The 22,564-nt window shown below is 41.2% G+C and overlaps 1 protein-coding gene across 7 annotated transcripts in view; it reads left to right on the forward strand.

Moving 5' to 3' along the window:
* The first annotated feature begins 1,018 nt into the window (after positions 1–1,018).
* Positions 1,019–22,564, forward strand: part of rc3h2 (ring finger and CCCH-type domains 2) — a 94,963-nt gene continuing 73,417 nt past the window's right edge. For 3 of the 7 annotated variants that reach the window (XM_033048955.1, XM_033048956.1, XM_033048958.1), the window contains exon 1: positions 1,020–1,290. The gene's annotated coding sequence lies outside the window, so the exon portion shown is untranslated. Of the gene's footprint in view, positions 1,291–22,564 lie in introns of all 7 variants that reach the window. The other 4 variants (XR_004416644.1, XM_033048959.1, XM_033048961.1 and 1 more) reach the window with 3 other exon arrangements.

The following is a 22,564-nucleotide window of genomic DNA, read 5'->3' on the forward strand; positions in this document are numbered from 1 at the left end:
TAAACTCCCCACCCCATCACCTACGGGTTGTGTACACAGATTGGTGTACCCCCTACTAGGTTTCTGTATATGACTCCATCCAGGGTCTAAATATACCAGCTGCACAGCTCCCAGGCTATGTACAGGCATTACCCCCAGCCCCAGGTTTAGTATACCCCAACACCCTGGCCTGTGTATACACCCCAATAATCCTGCTAGGTTTGTTGATTCTCCTCCCACAACCTGATTTGGTGCACTTAATCATCCTCCTTGGACTTCTTGTCCGCTGGTGTTCGTGCATCTTCCACTGGGTTTGTGTAACCTTCTCCCGGGATCCTTGCATTCCTCAGCCGCCAGGGATCTGTGCATCCGAGAGTTCAATACGTTCATCCCTCTCCGGATCCATACATTCCCCCGCCCCCGACTGGATCAACACATCTATCCCCACCCCGGTTCCAAAAATCCACCCCCACTCCCAGATCCATACATCCACTGAACCCCTGGATCCATACATTCACCCCAATCCCAGATCCATACATCCGCCCTCTCCCCAGATCCACACGCCCACCCCCCGTCCTGGATCCATATATCCCTCCCTACCCCAGATCCATACATCGACCTCCTCCCAGATCCATATGATTGTACACACCCCGGATCCTCCATCCACGATCCGTGTCCAGTTCGGGGATGGAGGGGAGATGATCCCAAACAAGCATTAACTTCCTTAGAAACAAAGGTCGCCACAGGTGTGCTCGCTCCCGAGGGACGTGGAATTGGATGCTCGTTGCGCCCAGGAGGCCGCGATCCGCCGCCAGCCCCACTCACCTTCTCCACCAGCGCCGCAGCCTCCGCCCCATTCCGGCCGCCGCCGCCGCCGAATCCTTCCACCGCACAGAAGGTAGTGCGCACCCTCCGAGGAAGAGGACGGCGAGAAACACCTCATGTCATCTCAAAAGTCGGCGGCCATCGCCTCCGCAGGCAGCAGGTCAAGCAGTAGAATCGGTCTGGCTTTCGGGCAAGCGGGAGTTAGCGTGGGAGAGGGACGGTTGGCGGAGGGATAGGCGGGGAGAAGGCAGCGAGGCGGTCTTCCTGTGAGGGCTCCTTTAACGGGGAGTCGCCGCGACACGGAGCAAAATGTCGGAGCTGAGCTGCACCGCCAACGACTCGACCTTCCAACGGCTTTTATGACCCGCGGTTAAGCCGCTGTTTACATGTATTTATTAATTGCTTCTGTGAAGTTAACTTATTAAAAGTTTTTTCTTTCTTCGATGGAAAGATGGATGTTACTCCTCCTTAGTGCCTACAGAAAAGGTAAAGAGTTTTCTCTCTCCCCCCCCCCCCCCCCCCGGGCCCCCAGCAGCTGTCAAAGACAGCCCGTGTCCCGCCCCCCGATGGCCCGCCCTCTCCGCCCTTTGGCCACCGGGCACATCAATCACGCGGAGCCGGCCTCCGATTGGCGCAGCCCGTTGTCAATCGTGGTGGGGAGGGCGGGACGCTGGACTATGTCAGGTCAGGCTGAGAATCGCATCTCAGACGGCGCGTTTATAAAACCTGCTCTTATGTTTGTTGTTGTTATATAAATCTTTAGCACTGAGAAGGGAGAGATGCGTTTCAAGGGATGCAAGGGGTGAGGAGAGAGGTTGGTGGCGGAGCGCCCCTGCTCTTCCGCCCAGGGTGCTGCCTTTCCCCAAGCGCGATGACAAGTGTAATCGCCATGTTTTCCCCAAGTGTCAGCGCTCCGAGGGTGCGCTGCTGCTGCTACTGCTTCCTGACAGGAGGAGAGGGGGATTTATGTTTATTTATCTTTCAATGTGGACGGTGGGCATCCCTCTATATCTATGTGAGACCTTGCTGTCGGCGCTGATTTGGGTGAAGGGGAGGTATCCCTGGGGACCCCTCCTTGACGATCCGTACCCCGCACCCCCATGGGGTTCGCCTTTCATTCCACAACCAGCACGTCGCCCCCCTCTTGTCGCAATTAGTTTCCATTGAACACGTAAAAATTGCGCAACAACCGCGCACAAAAGTCTGCAATCAGGTTGTCATTCGCGGAGTGTCAGAGTTCCCTTTAAATCTGGGAGGGGGGGAGGGCATGCTCGGCCGCGGTGAGTTTTGCACTGACCACACAGTCTGCTTTCTGAGCTAAATCAGGATTTGGTCAGTCCCACCCTTCCCAGCTTCAACATGCAAAAACGCGTAGGTTGTAGAATTAAACACTTCACCCGTTGGTTTCAGCTGCCACACGTTTCCTGTGATTTTACTTTGCATATTTTGGCTTCATGCATTTAAAAGATGATCAACGTTTGGTGCCACTAGGCGAAACAAATTGTAGGAGAGAGATATTTTCTCGAACAGATTTCTGATCTTGTAAAACAGGTGATGACTGCTTTGTTAGAGATGGGAATTTATGGTGTGGGTAGGAGAAGGATGTATCAAACTCTACTATATTGAGATTTTCATATACAAAATATTTTGGAATGAAAATAATAATATTTTTGTGTTTTATTGCACATAACAGGGAATCACTGAAGGGAGAGTAAACAAATTGGGACTTCAAGGATTAAAATACAATAAAAAACTTTCATTGGTTCTGTGTTTGTAATTGAAAAGGTTTAGAAACAGTGTTCTGCAGATTGGAAGCAAATATAGAATAGAATATACTTAATGCTTCTGGTTGATGATCTATTCAACCTGAAATATTAACTCTCTGCAAATACTGAAATATTTGTTTTTCTCTCTGTGCTGCCTAATCTAAACATCAGCATCTTGATTTCAATTTTAAAATATATATTTGGTTCTCTGAATACTACAGTATGAAGCAGATACATGATGGTTCTCTTGGTGAATTATGTGTAGCAGTGATGTATATAGGAATCCCAAGGGTGAATATCCACTCAAATGGGAGAATATCCACCTTCTGAACAAGGTTTTCCTTTGCATGACATTTAGCTGAACCACAAAACCCTCTTCATTTTACCTGTGTGTTCTCATCTTTACAATATAATCTCTGCTCCTAGCAGTACCTCTGTATCAACTCTCAATCTACTGTCCTCTAAAACCATTACACAAATTTCTGTCAAACACTATCTTCTCACTGGCTGCTTATTCATTTATTTGTCTTTTGTCATTTCTATTACCCCATTCACTTACCACTGACCTTTGCTTTACATTTCTATTTTTTTGGCCTTGTATCTCTTCCTGGCCAGACCTCATTCCCCTCAGTCTGCTGCATTTAGCTTGTTTTCCAGAATCTGCCTTGCACTACTCTCCATATCAGAAACATCATTTTTTTTCCTATTTTAACTTTGCAAGCTCTTGTTTTGCTTCTTTGTTATCTTGGGACATTTGGTTCTTTAACTGTTAGAGTGGTGTGAATTCTATTTAACCAATGATTTGGTGCCATTCTGGTGACAATTATTTAGAAACAAATTTTGAATATTGTAGGTCTCTTGATAATTTTTATAGTTGCAGCATGGCAACTTTGAACTAACTGAAACAGGGCAACAATTTTTCAGAAATGTTTACAAAATAAATTTTCTCATCAGGTTTATTTGACCGGGATTGCTTTAAATTTGTATTTGCATATTTATTTTACTTTGATTTAGGTGAAAATATTTGGTTTTGACCCTTGTTTGAAAAAAAAAGCTAGTGTAGAAAATGTACTCTCAGACTAATAACACTGGTGTGACATTACCTTCACCAAAAAAATTGACATGTTTTAGTCAGATTTTGTTCATGATTCTTATTTTTGAACATGGTCTGAAGTTAGGTATAAAAATAATGTGTTTAAGGTGACTAAATGCTGGATGAAGAGATAGTATACAATCAAATTTTAATTTCCAATTTTATTTGTGATTTACAGAATGTGAATAAGAAAATTACAAACATATGTCTTAAACTTCATCCCTTCAGTATTTATCCTCAGATGCTACTGACCCAATATTTGTTTGCAATTTAAACAAAAATGTAGTCATACAGGGTTATCGCCTTATTGGCTTCATTGGTGAGTGTAGTAAAAGTACAAACTTGGATATTTCTGTAGACTAGGAAGGTTCTGAATTTGAGTTATTTGCAAAAGAAATGTCCATGATCCTTGTACTGTTCTCAATATCTCACAACTAGTGAAGGGAATTCATTATACTCATCCCAGTGTCATTCGCTGATGCTGGAGAAATGTAGATGGGAATTTCCTGTGGATAACATTAAATATAAAGCAAACCTTTGTATAATCCTCCCTTCTCTCCACCTTTGTTCTTCACCATACCAAAACATAACATGTTGTCAATTTAGCAGCATATTTGAAGGCAGTTATCATCTGTGACACTGGAGCAAACGTGCATGTCTGGTTGAAGTGGAAAGTAGAAAACCATGTTGAGGGTGATAGTGAATCAATATTTTTTAAGAATAAATTAATTTAAATGCAAACTAGAAGTGCCAGACTGCTATAGGTTGACACTGTAAGGAAGAGACTTTAAATGCAATAGAGTATGATTATTGTGTGCGTAACTACCTTTTGTGCATTCTAGTTTACGTTGTAAAGTGTTGCATCAGTAGTGAACGATTATATTTGCAGTAGAGGTAAAACCTGCACAGTAACTGCTGCTGGTATGTAGTTTGCTGATAACCTCAGGGGACATGTTGTTTTTCTGAGCTTCTGCAAATCAGGTGATGAATGTAGCAGATGGTGAAATAATCACATGGCAATTTCAAATCAAGTTAATATTGTACCTATATATTTGAAATTTTTTCTTTCCTGCCTCCTTGAAGAGTTCGTTGAAGTTCAAGTTGGAAAGAGCCTCCATAATAACTGTTCAGAAATATTCAAATGCTTCACATTGCATTATTTTGAACTGTAGTCACTATCGCATTGGTTTAAAATGCAGTCACTTAAATGCGGAAGATATTTTTGTTGTAAGAGCCACAGACTGCAATAACAATAAATCTCAATATTCTTTTGATTAGGTTTGGTAAAATTCTGATTTTTATTGAACAGATGGGTTAGTTTTGATATAGGACCACATCTGAGGATTGCACTTCCTAACATTAAAGTTCTGTGTTGCATTAAAATAGGTTTTCTTGGATGATGCAAATTTCCTTTGATGCAGAAAGCTATGGACTGTAATCTGATAAAATTGGCATTGTCATTTTGTTAGGGCAAATCATGCTGATTGAGTTGAGATAATAGTTGAGTCAATGGTTGAGATAATAACTGCTGATATTCACCTGCTTGCCACATGAGTAACTCCTGGATTTGGTGAGAGTAACAGATGGTACAGGTTTGTTGTTGTCACGTTACCAAGATACAATAGAAACACTTTATTTTGCTTGCTATCCATGTGCGAGTATGTAATTTTGTGCAAAAGTGAAAATAAAAAGGTGTGGTATATAGTGTGTACCAAGGTGTGAAGCATCCCAATAAGAAGCATATGGTGTATCTATAGAAATTTGTAATGGTCGTAGGAGTTGTGTCACATTTCCTTGGCCTTCAGAGGAAATAGTCATTGGTGTGCTTGACTGTAGTGTCAATTTAGTTGGACCAAGACAAATTGTTGGTGATATTTACACCTAGAAATTTGAAACTCTTGACATCTCTACCTCAGAACATTGTTGCAGATTGGGGTGTATATTCCACCTCCCTGAAGTTGAGGACGAGCTCCTTCGTATTGCTGACATGTTGTTCTGTTGACACATGCCACTAAGTTCTCTAGGTCCTTCATGTACTCTATCATGTCTTAGTTTGGTGATGTTATCTTGTAAATGGAGCTGTAGCAGAATTTGGCTGCACAGCCGTGAGCATACAGGGGATACAGGAAGGAGTTGTAAATTATCATGGAGGTTGGTTTGTTGCCTGTCCTTACGGATTACGGTTTATGGTCAGGAAGTCAAGGATCCAGTTGTAGTGGGTTATGCCAAGTCCTACATCCAGGAATTTGATTGGAATAATGCTTTTGAAGGCAGAACTATTATCGATAAATAAGAATTTGCTGTAGATGTTATTGGTATCCAGATGAAAGGGGAATGAGTGTAGGAGATGTTGTTTGCCACGGACGTGTTGCAGTGGTAATGGATCAAAGTTTTCTGGGATGCTGGAATTCATGTGTGACATCACTAGCCTCTCAAAGCATTTCATGATGGTGAATGTCAGAGCCACCAAACGGTAGCATTATGGCACATTGCTTTATTTTTCTTTGACATTGGGTGCTATTGACCTCCTTAAAGCATGTGGGAAACACCAGATTGGAATAGGAGGAAGTTACATGTGTCTGAATATTCCTACGAACTGGTTCAGACGATATAAATGGTGGATTAATTTGGGCAGTCTCTTTTTGCGGGTTCATACTCAGGAAGGCCGTTCTGACATTAGTGGTGGTGACCATTGGTACAGATGTACCTGACGTTGGGGCGAGTAACTACATTCCACCGCCCTTCTGTTCAAAGTGCTGGTTTTGGGAACAGGCAGCATCTCTGGAGAGAAAGAATGGGTGATGTTTCGGGTCGAGACCCTTCATCGGGTATGTGCAGAGTTGATTGCTGTTGCAGTTGCCAGTAGTTGACGTTCCTGGTTCACAAAGTTTCAAAGAAAGGGGGTTTGGATGAACTCCAGCAAAATAATTGGTGTGAATCTTCATCCAGGAAAAGTTTCTAGTTTTTGGCAGGACATGAGATTTTTTTCTCCAAAAATCTGATATTGGTTTCGAGAGCATAATTGCCGATGTGATGTGAAACAGAAATATGTAGAATTGTGAAACTATTAATTTTTGAGTGTTTAGACGAGTGTTCAGCATGGGGAAATCCTATGCTAGATATTGCCTATTTTTAAAAATGGGATATGGAAAGCATTAATTTGTTGAAGTAAGATTTTGAATTAGTCCTCTGAAACTAGAATACATGAAGCGTTTGTGTGGAAAATATACTTAATTTTAGTGTTTTTTTTGTGAAACCTGCTTTTTGTCCAATTCTCTGCAACCAAAATACAAGGATATTGCATTCATCTGAAAGTATAACCACATAGAATGTGATTGATATTTTAAATTGATCACATTCATTATGATTTGGAAAATTTTGCTTCTGATCTTATCAAAGTGACAACATGAATTTGGACTACAGGTTCTAGCTTTTGCAGATGGCGGATGTAGTAATCACATCAAACATTTAAGTCGCAAATTGCTATATCAGTAAACAAATGCCATGCTATTATTGGACACATGCCACTTTTAGCTGGCTGTTTGTTTTTCCCTTAACTTTTTTTTGTTGCTAGATGAATCACTAACCATTTAACACAACCTCTTCGCAGCTGAGACATGACATTGCTCTAAAATATTGTTGCTTATTGTAAGTAACGTGTTTTCTCAAGCTAAGAACTTTGAAAACTTGCTTTGTGTAGTGTGTTGGCGCGCACATGCATATGACCTTTTATAGTTGGGTAGCTTGGCTATTGGTGTATTGTGATGGGAGATTTTTTAGTTAACAATTAGCACTATTAGCTTTAGGATGGTTATGGATAAAGACAGGGCGGGACTTGAATTAAAATATTAAACTGGGGCAAGGCCAACTTTGGTATTAGACAGGAGCTCGCTCAAATTGATTGCAGCGGGTTGTTTGCAGGGAAAAGAACATCCAGAAAATGGGATGTTTTTTAAAGTGTGAGTTCAGGGCATGCATGTTTGTGTTAGATGAAGGCCAAGGCAGGTGGGCGTAAGGAAGCTTGGATGACGAGAGAAATTGAGGTTTTGGTCAAGAAAAAGGAGGAGGCATAGGCAGTTGGGATCAAGTGTATCACTGGAGGAGTTTTGGGAACTGAGAAGCATGTTAAAGAAGGAAATCAGGAGGGCAAAAAGGTGGTAGGAGATAGTTCTGACAAATAATATTAAGACTAATCCAAAGAGATTTTCCTAAGTACATTAAGAGGACAAAGCATAGCCAGCGACAGAATAAGGCACCTTAAAAAAATAAAGTTGTCAACTCTGTTTTGAGCCACAGGAGATGGGCAAGGCCCTCAATGAGTGTTTCTCCTGTTTTTCCCATGGAGGAAGACATGAAGACAAGGGAACTTGAGGCGGTCAGTATTACAGTCGAGGAGGTGCTGAGAGTCCTAACGCATATGAAGTTAGACAAATCTCCCAGGCCTGATCATAAATATCTGAGAACACTGTGGGAAGTTAGAGAAGGAATTGCAGGTGCCCTAGCTGAGATATGAGTTGCCATTGGATTCAGGTGAGGTGCTGGAAGACTGGATTGTGACAAATGTTGTGCCTCTATTTGAGACAGGTTACAAGAAAAAGCCTGGGAACTGTAGGACAGTGAACCTAACATCTTTGGTCAGAAACTTACTAGAGAGTATTCTGAGGGATAAGATGTATATGCATTTAGATAGACAAAGGATGACTAAGGTTAGTCAGCGTGGTTTTGTTTGTGGGAGATAGTGTCTCACGAATCTGAGGTTTTTGAAGATGTAACAAAGAGGGATGTTGAGGGCAGAGCTGTAGACATTGTCTATATGGATTTCAGCAAGGCATTTGACAAGGCTATTCATGGTAGGCTGCTCTGATTGGATAGACAATCAACTTCATGAAAGGAAGCAGAGAGTGATGGTGGAAGGTTGTTTTTTTGGATTGGGCCCTGGTGTCTAGTGGTGTGCCTTGGAGATCGGTGCTGGGCCCATTGATGTTTGTGGTTTATATCAACAATTTGGATGAGAACATAGAAGAAAGGTTTAGTAAGTTTATGGTTAGCAAAGGTCACAGCAGGATCTTGATCAAGTGAGCAGAGGAATGTTTAATGGTGCTTAATGCAGATAAATATGAGTTGCTGCATTTTGCAAAGTCTTAACGAGGGCAGGATCTTCACAGTAAATGACAGGTCTCTGGGGTGTGTTGTAGAGCAGAAGGATCTAAGAGTGTAGGTACATCTTTGAATGTGGGGTAACAGTAGATAGAGCGATCAAAAAGCTTTCGTTACATTGATATTCATTGGTCTGGGTATTGAGTATAGAATTTGGGATGTTGTGCTACAGCTGTACAAGGTGCTGGTGAGGCCACAGAAATATGTTGTTAAGCTGGAAAGGGTGCAGAGAAGATTTGAGGATGTTGCCAAGACTTGAGTGCCTGAGCGATAGGGAGAGGTTGGGCAGACTGGGACTGTATTCCTTGGAGGGTAGGAGGATGAGAGATCTTCTTATGGAGGTGTATTAGATCATGCAGGGAATAGATAGGGTAGATGCACCAGAGTCTTTTACACAGAGTAGGAAATCAAGAACCAGAGGACATAGGTTTAAGGTGAGAGGGGAAACACTTAATGGGAATTTGAGGCGCTACTTTATCATGCAGAGGGTGGTGGGTGTGTGGAATGAGCTGCCAGTGAGGGTAGTTGAGGCAAAAACGATAACATTTAAACTATAACATTTGGATAGGTACACAGATAGGAAAGGTTTAGAGAGATATTGGCCAAACGCAGGCAGGTGTGACTAGTGTAGATGAGGCAACTTGGTCGGTATGGGCCAGCTGTACTCTTGACCCTTTGACTTGCTTTTTCACTTGAGCTGATTACACAACATTCTGTTTTGCAGCTTGAACTAATGTGTGGTATGAATTGTGAACTTAATTTATAAATGATACCAAGGATGTGATCAGTTTGGGCATTAATGCTATTTATTAGTAAAGTAAAGTAAAGTAAAGTAGCCTTTATTGTCATTCAGACCTTGCGGTCTGAACGAAATTTTGTTGCCTTGCAGTCCTACATATAGTAAAAAATGGCAAAAACACACACAAATTAACATCCACCACAGTGAGTTGAATACTCCTCACTGTGATGGAAGGCAAAAGTCTTAAGTTTTTGTCTCTTTCCTTCTTATTCTCCCTCTGCGCCGAGGCGATCCAGGCTTCCGATGTTGTGACCCCGCCGGGCGATGGTAAATAATGTCAGTCCCGCGGCTGAATCCAAGCTCCACGAACGGGCCGGTTCAGCTCCGCGGCCCGGGGTGGTCGAAGCCGCCGAAGCTGCGGCCCTCCAGTCCAGAGGACACAGCTGTTGTCGCAGGAGCTCCGCAGAACAGGTCACCAACCTGCGAGCTCCCGACGATGTCGTCCACCGGGCCCGCGGCCGGTCCTCCGAGGTCGGATCGCTGCTGCCGCTGCCGCTGCCCGCTCCGAGGTCTGGTGGCTGCTGCCGCAGTCGCTGCCCGCACCGGGGTCGGGTCGCCACTGCCGCTGCTCGCTCCGGGGTCGGGTCGCCACTGCCGCAGCCCGCTCCGGTTTCGGGTCGCAACTGCCGCAGCCCGCTCCGGGGTCGGGTCGCCACTGCCGCTGCCCGCTCCGGGGTCAGGTCGCCACTGCCGCAGCCCGCACCGGGGTCGGGTCGCCACTGCCGCTGCCCGCGCCGGGGTCGGGTCGCCACTGCCGCAGCTCCGAGGCCGCCAGCTCCACTATTAGGCCTCGGCGCAGACGGAGACGGGGGATACGACAAGAGAAGTCGCATCCCCCCGAAAAAATAGACCAAAACCATGTTTACTGATGTTTAATGAAGGAAATCTTAACTATGAAAGCCTGCAACAATGAACTAGAGTTTCATAATCACTGCAGCTGTGAGCATAGACCACAATGTCAACCATATGGAAAGAATTGGCATCATTTTGTTTGACTGCTTCATCAAATCTGTCTTGTTGATTACTTAAGACCAGACTTTAAAATATTTGGAAATAGTTGTATTTTATTTTGTTTGTATGTAATCAGTAGGTGAGCAATCTTTAATTTTTCCCCCTCCAAGTTACATCATTTTATTTTCCTTTCTTCTGTCATCGGCATGGGAGATAACGGCATGTAAGATCAGAAATAAAACTTTTTTGAAAGAATTGCCTTTTAAGAAAATCAATTCTGGTATTTTATCATGTGAATTAACCAGATTGGTAAATTTCCATTTTGACTAATGTTGTTTGCACTTCTCAGTTCTTTCTATGTCCCTGTCCTTTTTCTTTCTCTTTCTGTATTTTTCTTTCCTCCTACTTTTCTTTCCATCATCCCTGGCCATAACATTTCTTTGGCTACAGATTTCTAATGACTTTCTGGATATCCACGGCTTTGATGCCATCATTTTGTAAGGGTCGACAGAATATGGAAATTTGAAAATAGTGAGGAAGGTAAAATTACATTTCAAACTTGTTTAGTACTACTACTGTCTCTTAATAGCGGGCTGCTATTTCACTGGTTAGGGATATTTCAGACTGGTTAGGGATAAGGGAAACAAGAGATATAGACGGTGATGTGGAGAGATGAAGAACAATGAATGAAAGATATGCAAAAGTAACGATAAAGGAAACAGGCCATTGTAAGCTGTTTGTAGGAAGAAGCTAGTGTGAATTGAGTGGGGGAAGGCTAGAGAGAGAGAGAAAGGCCACTGAGCTTACAATGGCCTTTTCCCATTATTGTTACTTTTTTACAACAATGGTTCATTATCTCTCCACAACACCATCTATATCTCCCGTTTTCCTTATCCCTAACCAGTCTGAAGAAGGGTCTCGACCCAAAACGTCACCCATTCCTTCTCTCCGGAGATGCTGCCTGCCCGCTGAGTTACTCCAGCTTTTTGTATCTATCTTCGGTTTAAACCAGCATCCTTCTTACACAGCTATAAAGTCTCTGTTTAAAATTGGTCACAAATTTAGCACATGTTTCCGTTGTCTTCTGCTTTGTTGAATTCAATGAGCAGCTAAGCAAAACCAGTAAATCTGGTTTCCACATTGTTGTCATACACCTAATCCATATCTCCTGTGCAATTACTACCCGTTATTTTTGCTTTAAGGTCCTTCTAGGAACCTTGTATTGGACTAAATACTGCCTGTTAATGCATGTAATTGCATTGTAGCCTGACAATTTTATTTTGTATTTTTCTTTAAATCCTCACTGATCTCTCCAGCCCTTATCATTGTGGAGACATGGTGAAAGTAATTGTCTTTGATGTTAGAGTGCATTTTACAATGGCATCATGGAGCTGAAAGAATATACCTGAAGTTGATGGGAATTGAGGGGAAATCTTTCCACTGGCTGAAATCAAACCTAGTACAAAAGAGAGCAACTGTGATAATTGTTTCAGCTTTAACATATCCTCGCTCTTCAACTGTTCTAGCTGAACAATTCTTCACATGATCTTGTGACTGAATTCAGGAGTGGGAATGTTTACTGATGATTGTGGAGATGAATTTCATTCACATTGTCTCAGCAGATGATAAAGCAGTCCATTTCCATGTACAACAAGAAATCAAGACCACGGAGGGAATGCGAGGGTAGATGGTGAGGAGCATCACATATGATCTTGATCGTGGTATCTTGTTTCCATATATTTGTAGTTACAACAAATGTTGAATAGATGTTAGGATATCTTGAGTTTTCTCTTCAAATGGCGTTGAAATCAACGTAGTCTATTTACTGTTACACAGACTAAGATCAATAATATATCGCAGGTTGTAATTTAAAACCAAACACAGATGTATATGTGGTTTGTACGGATTTGGAGTAGTCTTATTATTGGCCATATTATGCAGTGTCTTCACTTTGACTGCTTTATGTTTGTACTGGTTAGTTTGTTTGTTCTCTGACAGAAATTGCCCCAAACACAGTGGACTGTGCAATATCTTCTTAATAAACTTAAATGCAAGTTTTGCATTCTAAATTCAGAAGGTGGACCATAAAACTGGACAATAACCAAGCAGTGCATTATACAGCATTCTGTGAGCTTCTGTTTGCTGTAAATGCTTAATTGTTGTTTCTTAGTGTGTTTAATAATAATTCATTTGTTTACCCTAATGCAGAGAAATGGAACATGTGCCGGCAGTTGAGATTAGTTCTTCTTCTTGCGTATGGCGTGCACAGCCTAAAGTTGTAGGACAACTTGTTCTATTTGATCTTATTTGATTGTGCACACCGGGTTGATTGCATTCGTCGAAACAGTGCGGACCACGTGAAGGTTGCAATTTTCCACCCCTGAGATTAGTTAATCATGGCATTGTGTTCTGCACAGACATTGTTGGCTGAAGGACCTGTTCTTATGCTGTACTCTTCTATCTTTCAACAGTAATGTTTGAATGCTGCAAATTAGTTGAGATTAATTGGGTTAGATTTAGAGTCCAATTTATTTCATCTCAACCCCATACACTTTATAACATAAGGCAGGACAAAGTTTGGGGCATCAGACCACTCAACCTTTTTTTCCTCTATACACCATGCATGCAACTTCAAGTGTATTCTGTGATTTACCATTCAGTGTGTGAAGAATTTTGTAACATAATTTTTCTGCACTAAAGTCAGCATGCATTTGTCAAAGTCTTTCCATTTTACTACTTGTGAACTAATTTCTTAAATAACAATTTGCCCATAATTATAGAATTATTAAATTGTGTGCAATATTTTTATAAACTCTTGGCAATGTGCAGTCAATCCACAATTTTTGGTGAGCGTGTTACAGGAGAATTTCTAATTTTGGAATGATTCCTATTAGATTTTACCTCCTGTTGCCAAGGCAGATGCATGGATTTTTATAATTGTCTTTGTCATCATGTGGGAATTGTTGACATGGCCTGTTTTATTTCCTCCTATATTCATGATCTTGATTTTTATTTTTATTTCAATGCAAGTCTGTGGTTAGATCTATTTCTGTTACAAATCCTTCACTATTTGGTGTTATTTTTGAAGATGTCTAGGAGATCACCTCAATTTCAACATCTCCTTCTCATTTTTTTCAGCCTGTGGTCCATTTGTAGGCTGAATTGACTTAATGAGGAGACATTGAGTGGACTGGGCCTATGTTTGCTAGAGTTTAGAGGATTGTGAAGTGATATAATTGAAATGACCAAATCCTTAAGGGGCGATGTGTTTTTTTTGCTTGGATGATGAATTGTTCCAGAGGTTTTTAGCATCATACAGCATGTAGACTCTTCAATGCTGTCTGGTGACAGTGTCTAGTCTCTGTATCCAAGGATATGCAATAGGAAAAAGCAGCAAAGATTTGCCAGATTGATTGCTGGAATGACTTGTTTGTCATATGACTTGATCAGGCCTGTGCTCTTGACTTATGGAGATATGAAAAGAGGTCACATTGAAATTCTTGAGCAGACTGACACGATAGATGTGCAGTTTTTATTCAGGTTTGGATGTCTGGAACCAGGTGAATGGCTTGAAAATAATAGATTGACTATCAATTGTAAGCAATTTCTTCATCCAGAAGGTAGGGAATCTTTATAAATTGCATACCCCAGGAGGCTGTTACTCGGTATATCTGAAGCAGAGAGCAATAGACTTTTAGATGTTATGAGAACCAGGGGAAATAGTACCAGTGCGGGAAAGTGCTGCTGAGGTAAAGAGTCAGCAATTCGCATTGAATGGCAGAAGGGGGACAAATGGCAGCTTCATACTCTTGGGTCACTTTAGCATTAATTTCCAATATCAATGGTATAACTGTTTTCTCAACTTGTTAATAAGGATGAAAGCTTTTTTTATTTTGATAGCAGTTTATCCAAAAATCTAGTGAGGTTCCATGGAGCTTACAGTTGGTCTCTTGCTGCTTGAATGATTTCGATCTAATGTCGGCATGATAAAGAATTTTGCAGGCAGAAATTGGTCGAGTGATTTAATGGTGAGGAAGAAATCTTCAGACCACAGGACCACAGTTGGACAGAAAAATGGCAAATGGAACTGGAACCTGAGGATATGGGATGATGCATTTGGCAGATGCATAAATTCAGACCATAGTGCAATGTGGAAGAACACTGTTGCTTGCAGAAAGGACAGATATTGGACCTTCTGCAGTTGCATAGGAACTTGAGCCAGTTCCCACCATTTTTTATTTACTCTAACTTTTATTACTTGTTCGAATAGTTTCCTTAGTCCTTATCCTTCACCCCATCAGCCTCCGCATCCAACATATCATTTCCGTCACCTCCGATGTGATCCCACCATCTTCCCTTCTCCAGCCCTTTCTACCTTCTGCAGAGACTGCACCCTCTGCAACTCCTTGATTTACTACTCCATTACCACCCAAGCCACCCACTCTCCAGGCACTTTCCCTTGCAAATGCAGGTGATGTAACACCTTTCCCTATACCCCCTCCCTCGTTTCCATCGAGGGACCCCAGCAGTCCTTTGAGGTGAGACAGAAGTTCACGTGTACCTCCTCTAACCTCAACCACTGCATCTGTTCCTGCTGTGGCCTCCGTACATTGGCGAGAACAAACGTAGGCTCGATGACCGTTTCGCTGAACATTTGTGCTACCAGATCTCCCAGTTACTAACCATTTTAACTTCCCTTCTCAATCTCCTCCATTGCCAGAATGGGGCCACATAAAAACTGGAGGAACAGCACCTTGTATTCCGCTTGGGTAACTTACAACCCAGTGGTATGAACATTGAATTCTCCAACTTTAGATAACCTCTTCCAAGCCCCCCTTCCCTTGCTGTCCTCTACCTAGACTTGCAACTATTTCCCCCCCCCCCCCCCTCACCTACTTAAACGGCTTCAATTTTTCAATCCTTTGGCCTTGTACCTTTTTTCCATCTCTAGTCTTTGTCCAACCATCAAAAACTTTGCCTATCAAAAACTTCCTTCATCTGTATTTACCGATTACCAGCCATGCCTTACCCAACCACTTTTGAAAAAGACTACGAATGGAAATAGACCCCGACACAGGTATAGGGGAGATTTCAATCTTCATATCTATTTAGCTCTATGTTGGAAACAAAACTCAAATTTGTAGCAGAATACTCTCCCTGGAGATATATTGGAGAGAATGAAAGAATGGTAAGTACGTGGTTAGAAGATCAGAATCAATATTGTAAGTTTTCATGATTCAGTAAAAAGCAAAATCATTATGGTAAGACTTAAAAGAATATAAAGAGGATTATGGATCTGGTGAAAATGCTGATGCTTTTAAGGTCACTCTGGTTTGTAAGTTTCTAGTTGTATGCAGGTTTGCATTGTGTTTATCTACAAGCGATGGCAGCAGAAAATTTCAGAAATGAGCGGAAACAAATCACCAACATAGTTCCCTCTTAAACAAATGTTTAATGTGTATAGAAAGACTGTTGGAAGAGGATGACCTCGTTCTTTCATTCTTTGATGGATGAGAAAGCAGCTTCCAGCTTCAGGGCCATCAAAGATTGTTGCTGTTTACCGGGTGTGACTAAGCTTGAATCTGTTAATGCACCACTCAGAATGAGAGCTTTAAAGAGATAGTCAAAGGCCAATCTTCCATTTTGTATGGTAGTCCAACAAAAAAAAGATGACAGTTGCGTTCAAGATTACACTGGTTCCCTTTGTTACACAATGTTCTGGATGTTGAGGATCTGGAAGGTTTTGCTCCTGAATGCCTTCATTGTTCGCAACCTTATCCATCGGTTGTATTGCTCTTTTTAAGCATTGTTACCTGCGGCAAGTAAGGAGATGTGTCACTGGGGTTGAACAGCAATAACAGATGTAGCTATGGACTTCATCATGGTGTCTTGCGATAACATACACCATTCATTGTTGTATGAGTTACGGATAAAATGAGCATGACTTTTGCGGGTTTACAATCCTGAAAACTCTTCAAGTAGACACTGACAAATTGGTGAATGAGGTTGGGTTTGATGTGGAACAAGATAACGTGGGAGACCTATTGACTTCACATGGCAAAGAATTTGTAAATGACGATGTGTTAGAGCTTAATCCACAAGGGTCACGTTAAACAAAAAACTACAGAAATGGCACCAAAATAGCACACTTGAAAAAGGCTCTTAAAAGCATTCTGATATATCCAGAAAGAGAAAGCCATCTTCAAAAGACAAATAACCTAATTTGGAGTACAGCAGTAGATATGGCTGGATGATAGAAGAAGCTGTGTTTGTTTGAGAAATGTTAAAAGGTGGAACATTGTTGGTCAGATGTCCATAGATACCTTTTAAACAGTAATTGATTTTTTTTTTTAATGCAGATGCTGGAAACATGAAATTAAAAAATAAAAAGGAAATGCTGGATGCATTTAACAGGCCAGACAGCAACAATAGAAACACCTTTTGTCAGAACATTCTTTTAAGCATGAAGAGCCATTAGCTGGAAGGCAAACTAGCATATAAAACCAGTCAAAATGATTTGACAGTAGACAATAGGTGCAGGAGTAGGCCATTCAGCCCTTCGAGCCAGCACTGCCATTCAATGTGATCATGGCTGATCATCCCCAATCAGTACCCGGTTCCTGCCTTCTCCCCATATCCCCTGACTCGGCTATTTTTAAGAGCCTTATCTAGCTCTCTCATGAAAGCATCCAGAGAACCCGCCTCCACCGCCCTCTGAGGCAGAGAATTCCACAGACTATCCACTCTCTGTGAGAAAAAGTGTTTCCTCGTCTCCGTTCTGAATGGATTACTCCTTATTCTTAAACTGTGGCCCCTGGTTCTGGACTCCCCCAACATCGGGAACATGTTTCCTGCCTCTAGAGTGTCCAAACCCTTAACAATGTTATATGTTTCAATGAGATATCCTCTCATCCTTCTAAACTCCAGAGTGTACAAGCCCACTGCCCCATTCTCTCAGCATATAATAGTCCCGCCATCCCGGGAATTAACCGTGTAAACCTACGCTGCACTCCCGCAATAGCAAGAATGGCCTTCCTCAAATTAGGGGACCAAAACTGCACAAAATACAAGAGGTGGTCTCACTAGGGCTCTGTGTAATTGCAGAAGGACCTCTTTGCTCCTATATTCGATTCCTCTTGTTATAAAGGCCAACATGCCATTCGCTTTCTTCACTGCCTGCTGTACCTGCATGCTTACTTTCATAGACTGATGTACAAGGACCCCCAGATCCTGTTGTACTTCCTCTTTTCCCAACTTGACGCCATTTAGATAGTAATCTGCCTACCTGTTTTTGCTACCAAAGTGGATAACCTCACATTTAGCCGCATTAAACTGCATCTGCCATGCATCTGCCCACTCCCCCAACCTGTCCAAGTCACCCTGCATTCTCATAGCATCCTCCTCACAGTTCATACTGTCACCCAGCTTTGTGTCATCTGCAAATTTGCTAATGTTACTTTGAATCCCTTCATCCAAATAATTGATATATATATTGTAAATAGCTTGCGGTACCACTCTAGTCACTGCCTGCCATTCTGAAAGAGAACCGTTAATCCCTACTCTTTGTTTCCTGTCTGCCAACCACTTCTCTATCCATGTCAGCACTCCCTTGTCCATTTTCCTAGTTACATCTTCAAAAAATTCTAGAAGATTAGTCAAGCATGATTTCCCCTTCGTAAATCCTTGCTGACTTGGACCGATCCTGTTACTCCTATCCAAATGTTCGGCTATCTCATCTTTTATAATTAACTCCAGCAACTTCCCCACCACCAATGTCGGGCTAACTGGTCTATAATTCCCTGTTTTCTCTCTCCCGGCATTCTTAAAAATTTTGATGTCAATTTGGTATGCAAAATTGAATTGATGATGAGGAGCCTGCATGAATTTTGCAGTTTTCAGTTTTATCAGATGCAATCATTTTGCAGAGTAATGAAATTAGTGGGTGACGGATTCTATTGATTTAATTAGACTTCTCGAGATATATTGTAAAGTCTTGCATGAGAGTTTGACTAAAGTTGAAACTTGTGGAAAATGCTGTGAAGATTTTTGAGGGTGATACTTGGGTTGAATCACCAGAAATTCTACAATTCTGCAAATAATATTATTTTTCTTGCAATTTAGAAAGCAATAAGAGATTTGGTTAAAGTTTTCAAGATACTAGGTAGTTGGCAACTATTTCCTCTATGTGATTCCTCTGGCACAAGGGGTATATTGCAAAAATAATTGGGTACTGGCCTTTCAGGAGTGCAGAGGGTGGTGAAAAATTGGAACACTTCATCGAATGATTATTGTTGCTAGATCAATTGAATTTTAAATCTGGTAATGGACATGGTGAATTGTTTTTTTCTGTTTCAACAAGCATATGAAGGATATTTGTGGGAAACGAGAAGTAGATAAATAGCCTACGAATTCTTTACACATAAAAATTCTGCTTTTTTTTTTAGTGCAATGTGGTTTGAATGTCGAGTGATTTTTTTATTTAAAAAAAAAAAAAAAAATTTTCTCCCTCTTACAAATTGCACCATATTGGAAAGCTGGTTCGGAATTTATAAATGAAATATATAGGAAAAGCTGGAAACACTCTACAATCGGGCAGCATCTATGGAAAGAAAATGTTTGCCTTTCATGTCAAGATTCTTCATCAGAACAGGAAAAGTGAGCAAACAAGTTTTAAATTGTGAGGGTGTGGTAGGAATGGACAAGCAAAATTAATATCTCTTATTTGAGAATGTCAGGATGTCATGTGATGTATTGATGCATATTTGATTAATGAAAGCAGTCAAATAGAAAGCTAAGGGACATTAAACAAGTCTAAAGAAGGGTCTCGACCCGAAACGTCACCCATTCCTTCTCACCAGAGATGCCACCTGTCCTGCTGAGGTACTCCAGCAGTTTGTGTTTATCTTAGGTTTAAACCAGCATCTGCAGTTCCTTCCTGCTCAAAACATGAAATGCAGGTTGGTTATTATAAAGAATTGAAACTAAAAGGAGAATTGGAAATGCCCAGCAGATCTGGTGGAGTACATAGAAAGCAGAAAAGCTTGATGAATGTGGAAGCTGGTGTATTGGACCTGGAGAATTCTGTCCTTGATCTTTCTGGCTGGGAGCATGTTGTAGCCTTCAGGATTCGGTATAACATTCTACAATATTAGGAGACTTGCTTCCTCTATGGTCACATCAGGCCATTTTTGCAAAGGGTTAATCATTGGTTAGTTTTCCTCTGCTTGATTTTATTTGCCCCTGACTTTTTGCTATCCCTCTAAATAACCATATAACAATTACAGCACGGAAACAGGCCATCTCGACCCCTCTAGTTCGTGCCGAAATGTATTCCCACAGCCTTTGTAACTAAAACAAATCAGTATTTTTTCTTCTTCGCACTTTCGATGAATGGGCTTTGATCTGAAATGTAACCATTTCTATTTCCACAGATGCTGCCTGACCTGTTAAGTATTTCCAGTATTTATACTTTTATTTCAGATTCCAGCATCTGCAATCCTTTTTCTGCTATTCAGTGCAAAACATGTTTTTGCAAATGACTAATTTGTGTAGGATGTGCAAAGTTATCTTAATTCTTGTGTAATGTTCTCAGGGTTTATGTATTTTGGTTGCACTGATGTGGTCTGGTTACCTAGTAGCGCCGTTAATTTATTGCATATACAGCAAGTAACAATTTCATTGTGTTACTGGTGCATATGACAGTTAAACACTGTTATATTTTGAGATGTTTTGGGAGAAATGGAGAAAGGCTTTTTCCTCAATAACTGCCCATTTGGAACAGAAACATAATTTGTGTGGCTGCATTCAGTGAAGCGGCATAACTGAAAGGCCATCCCAATTTTTGCAGCTTGCTGAAGAACGCCCCAGAGGCTGACTGCTGATTCTAAACTTTGTGCACACCAGCTACTGAAATATTATGTAATAAGGATTGCTACTTCAATAGTCATAGCTTCCTTGCACTTGGTGTTTGAGGTGGTCCTGATGGATGTGTTGCATAGGCTGGAACTGAGGCTGGTCAATATCTATCCAAACCCACAACAATGTATAATTAAGGCATTAGTTGCAGGTGGAGTTGGAAGGTAAAGAGTCCTAAGATACTTTATTTAAGTTTCCAATTTCAGGGTTTCCACGACATGGTAAAAGAGTCATAGGCTGGGATTTCCCCAAAGTAATTTGACAGAGCTGACTCTCTTCTACCATGGTTAGGCTCCAAGCATGAGTGGATGAAATAATTGTGCTACTAACCTTCAATTATAAATGTAAAGGTTTGACATTGATATGGCTTATATAATTTCAAGTCGACCTAATGATTTGCATAGTTGGAAATCAGTGGTTTACCAGTTTATGGCTATTGAACTTCACTTGAACCTATTGAAAATTTGTTCAGTCACAAAGTAGTCTTGATCACAAAGTAAATAGAAGAGACTAGTGCCAATTTTTTGTTTGCAATCATGTGTTCACAAAAGGAGACTGTTGGAAATGGCCAGCAGGTCTGATGGAGTCCGTAGAAAGAGTTAAGGCTCGGAGAATGTGGAGCTGATGCATTGGACCTTGGGAATTATATCCTTCCGGCTGTGAGCCTTCAGGATTCCATATGTCATTTGACAATTTTGGGTGACATGCTTCCTCTATATCAAACCAGGCTGGTTCTGCTGTAAGGTTAATCATCTGTAATAGTAACTTAGTTTTTCTCAGCTTAATTTTACTTGCCTCTAACTTAATGTCTTTCTCTCTAAATGCACTCCCACATAGCCTTCACATTTAAAACAATTATTTTTTCTTCCCACTTTTTGTACATTATATGTCGTTAGAAATTTCCTATCGTTGTTTTGTAGTTTTAGTTGATTTGTAAATCACATAAAACGTGTCAGTATGTTTTTCTTGTGATGTTCCTCAAGTAATATGCCTGTGGTTGTTTTGAAGATATTGAAATGTCTTTTTTTTAATTGGATGTCTTAATCTTAAATTGGATGTGAGAAAAAAAAATGTACATTAACTCAAATCTTGATTGCCATCTATTTTTTAAAATGTAATTATGATCAATTTCATTTTTCCTAAATGCTTAATATATACTTTTTTCCCCCTCTTTACCTGATACCCTTGTATTGAAATAGAAGCACCAGACAGTCCTTTCCAGTACTATTGGCCAAAATATTTTTTCACGCAATGGGTGGTGGGTGTATGGAACAAGCTGCCAGAGGAGGTAGTTGAGGCAGAGACTATCCCAACATTTAAGAAATAGTTAGACAGGTACATGGATAGGACAGGTTTGGAGGATATAAACCATATGCGGGCAGGTGGAACTAGTGTAGCTCGGACATGTTGGCTGGTGTGGGCAAGTTGGGTCAAAGGGCCTGTTTCCACACTGTATGACTCTTAAGATTTCAAAATTGTAAATCTCAAGTTTTGGGGGGAATTTTAGGCTTTTTGAATTTAACTGTGCTATTCACCAATCATTATTTCTATATTTTTTCATGCATTCAGTTTGTCTAACATGGCATCCTGCATTTAACTTTTTTGATTATTCATGTCGGATTTGTAATGGAAAACAAAATATACATTTTAGTCTTATGTAGATCTATTAAATCTTTTTGATTAACTGTGAGTCGGAGTACTTCAGTAAACACAGGTAATGAATGAAAGGAATGTTGTGATTTGGTCGAAACAAGGAAGTGAGATGCTAGAATCTGGAGCAAAGCGCAAGATGCTGGCGTAACAGCAGCTCAGGCAGCATCTCTGGAAGACATGGATAGGTGGTGTTTCGGCTTGGGACCCTTCATTCTGATTGTCGTAAGGGGAGAAAGGGGGAAAAGCGGTGGGGGCAGGGCAAAGCTTGCAAGTGATAGGTGATTACAGGTGAGAGGGGTTTTGAGTGCAGAAAGGTGGACAAAGCTAGAGGTGAAAAGGAGACAAGGGTACAAGATAAGGAGTGAAATATGAAACTAGATGGGTAATTGATGGAAAGGGGTGGACGAAAAGGAATGTAATAAGAGA

The sequence above is a fragment of the Amblyraja radiata genome, chromosome 32 (assembly GCF_010909765.2).
Source record: "Amblyraja radiata isolate CabotCenter1 chromosome 32, sAmbRad1.1.pri, whole genome shotgun sequence".
Lineage (NCBI taxonomy): Eukaryota > Metazoa > Chordata > Chondrichthyes > Rajiformes > Rajidae > Amblyraja > Amblyraja radiata.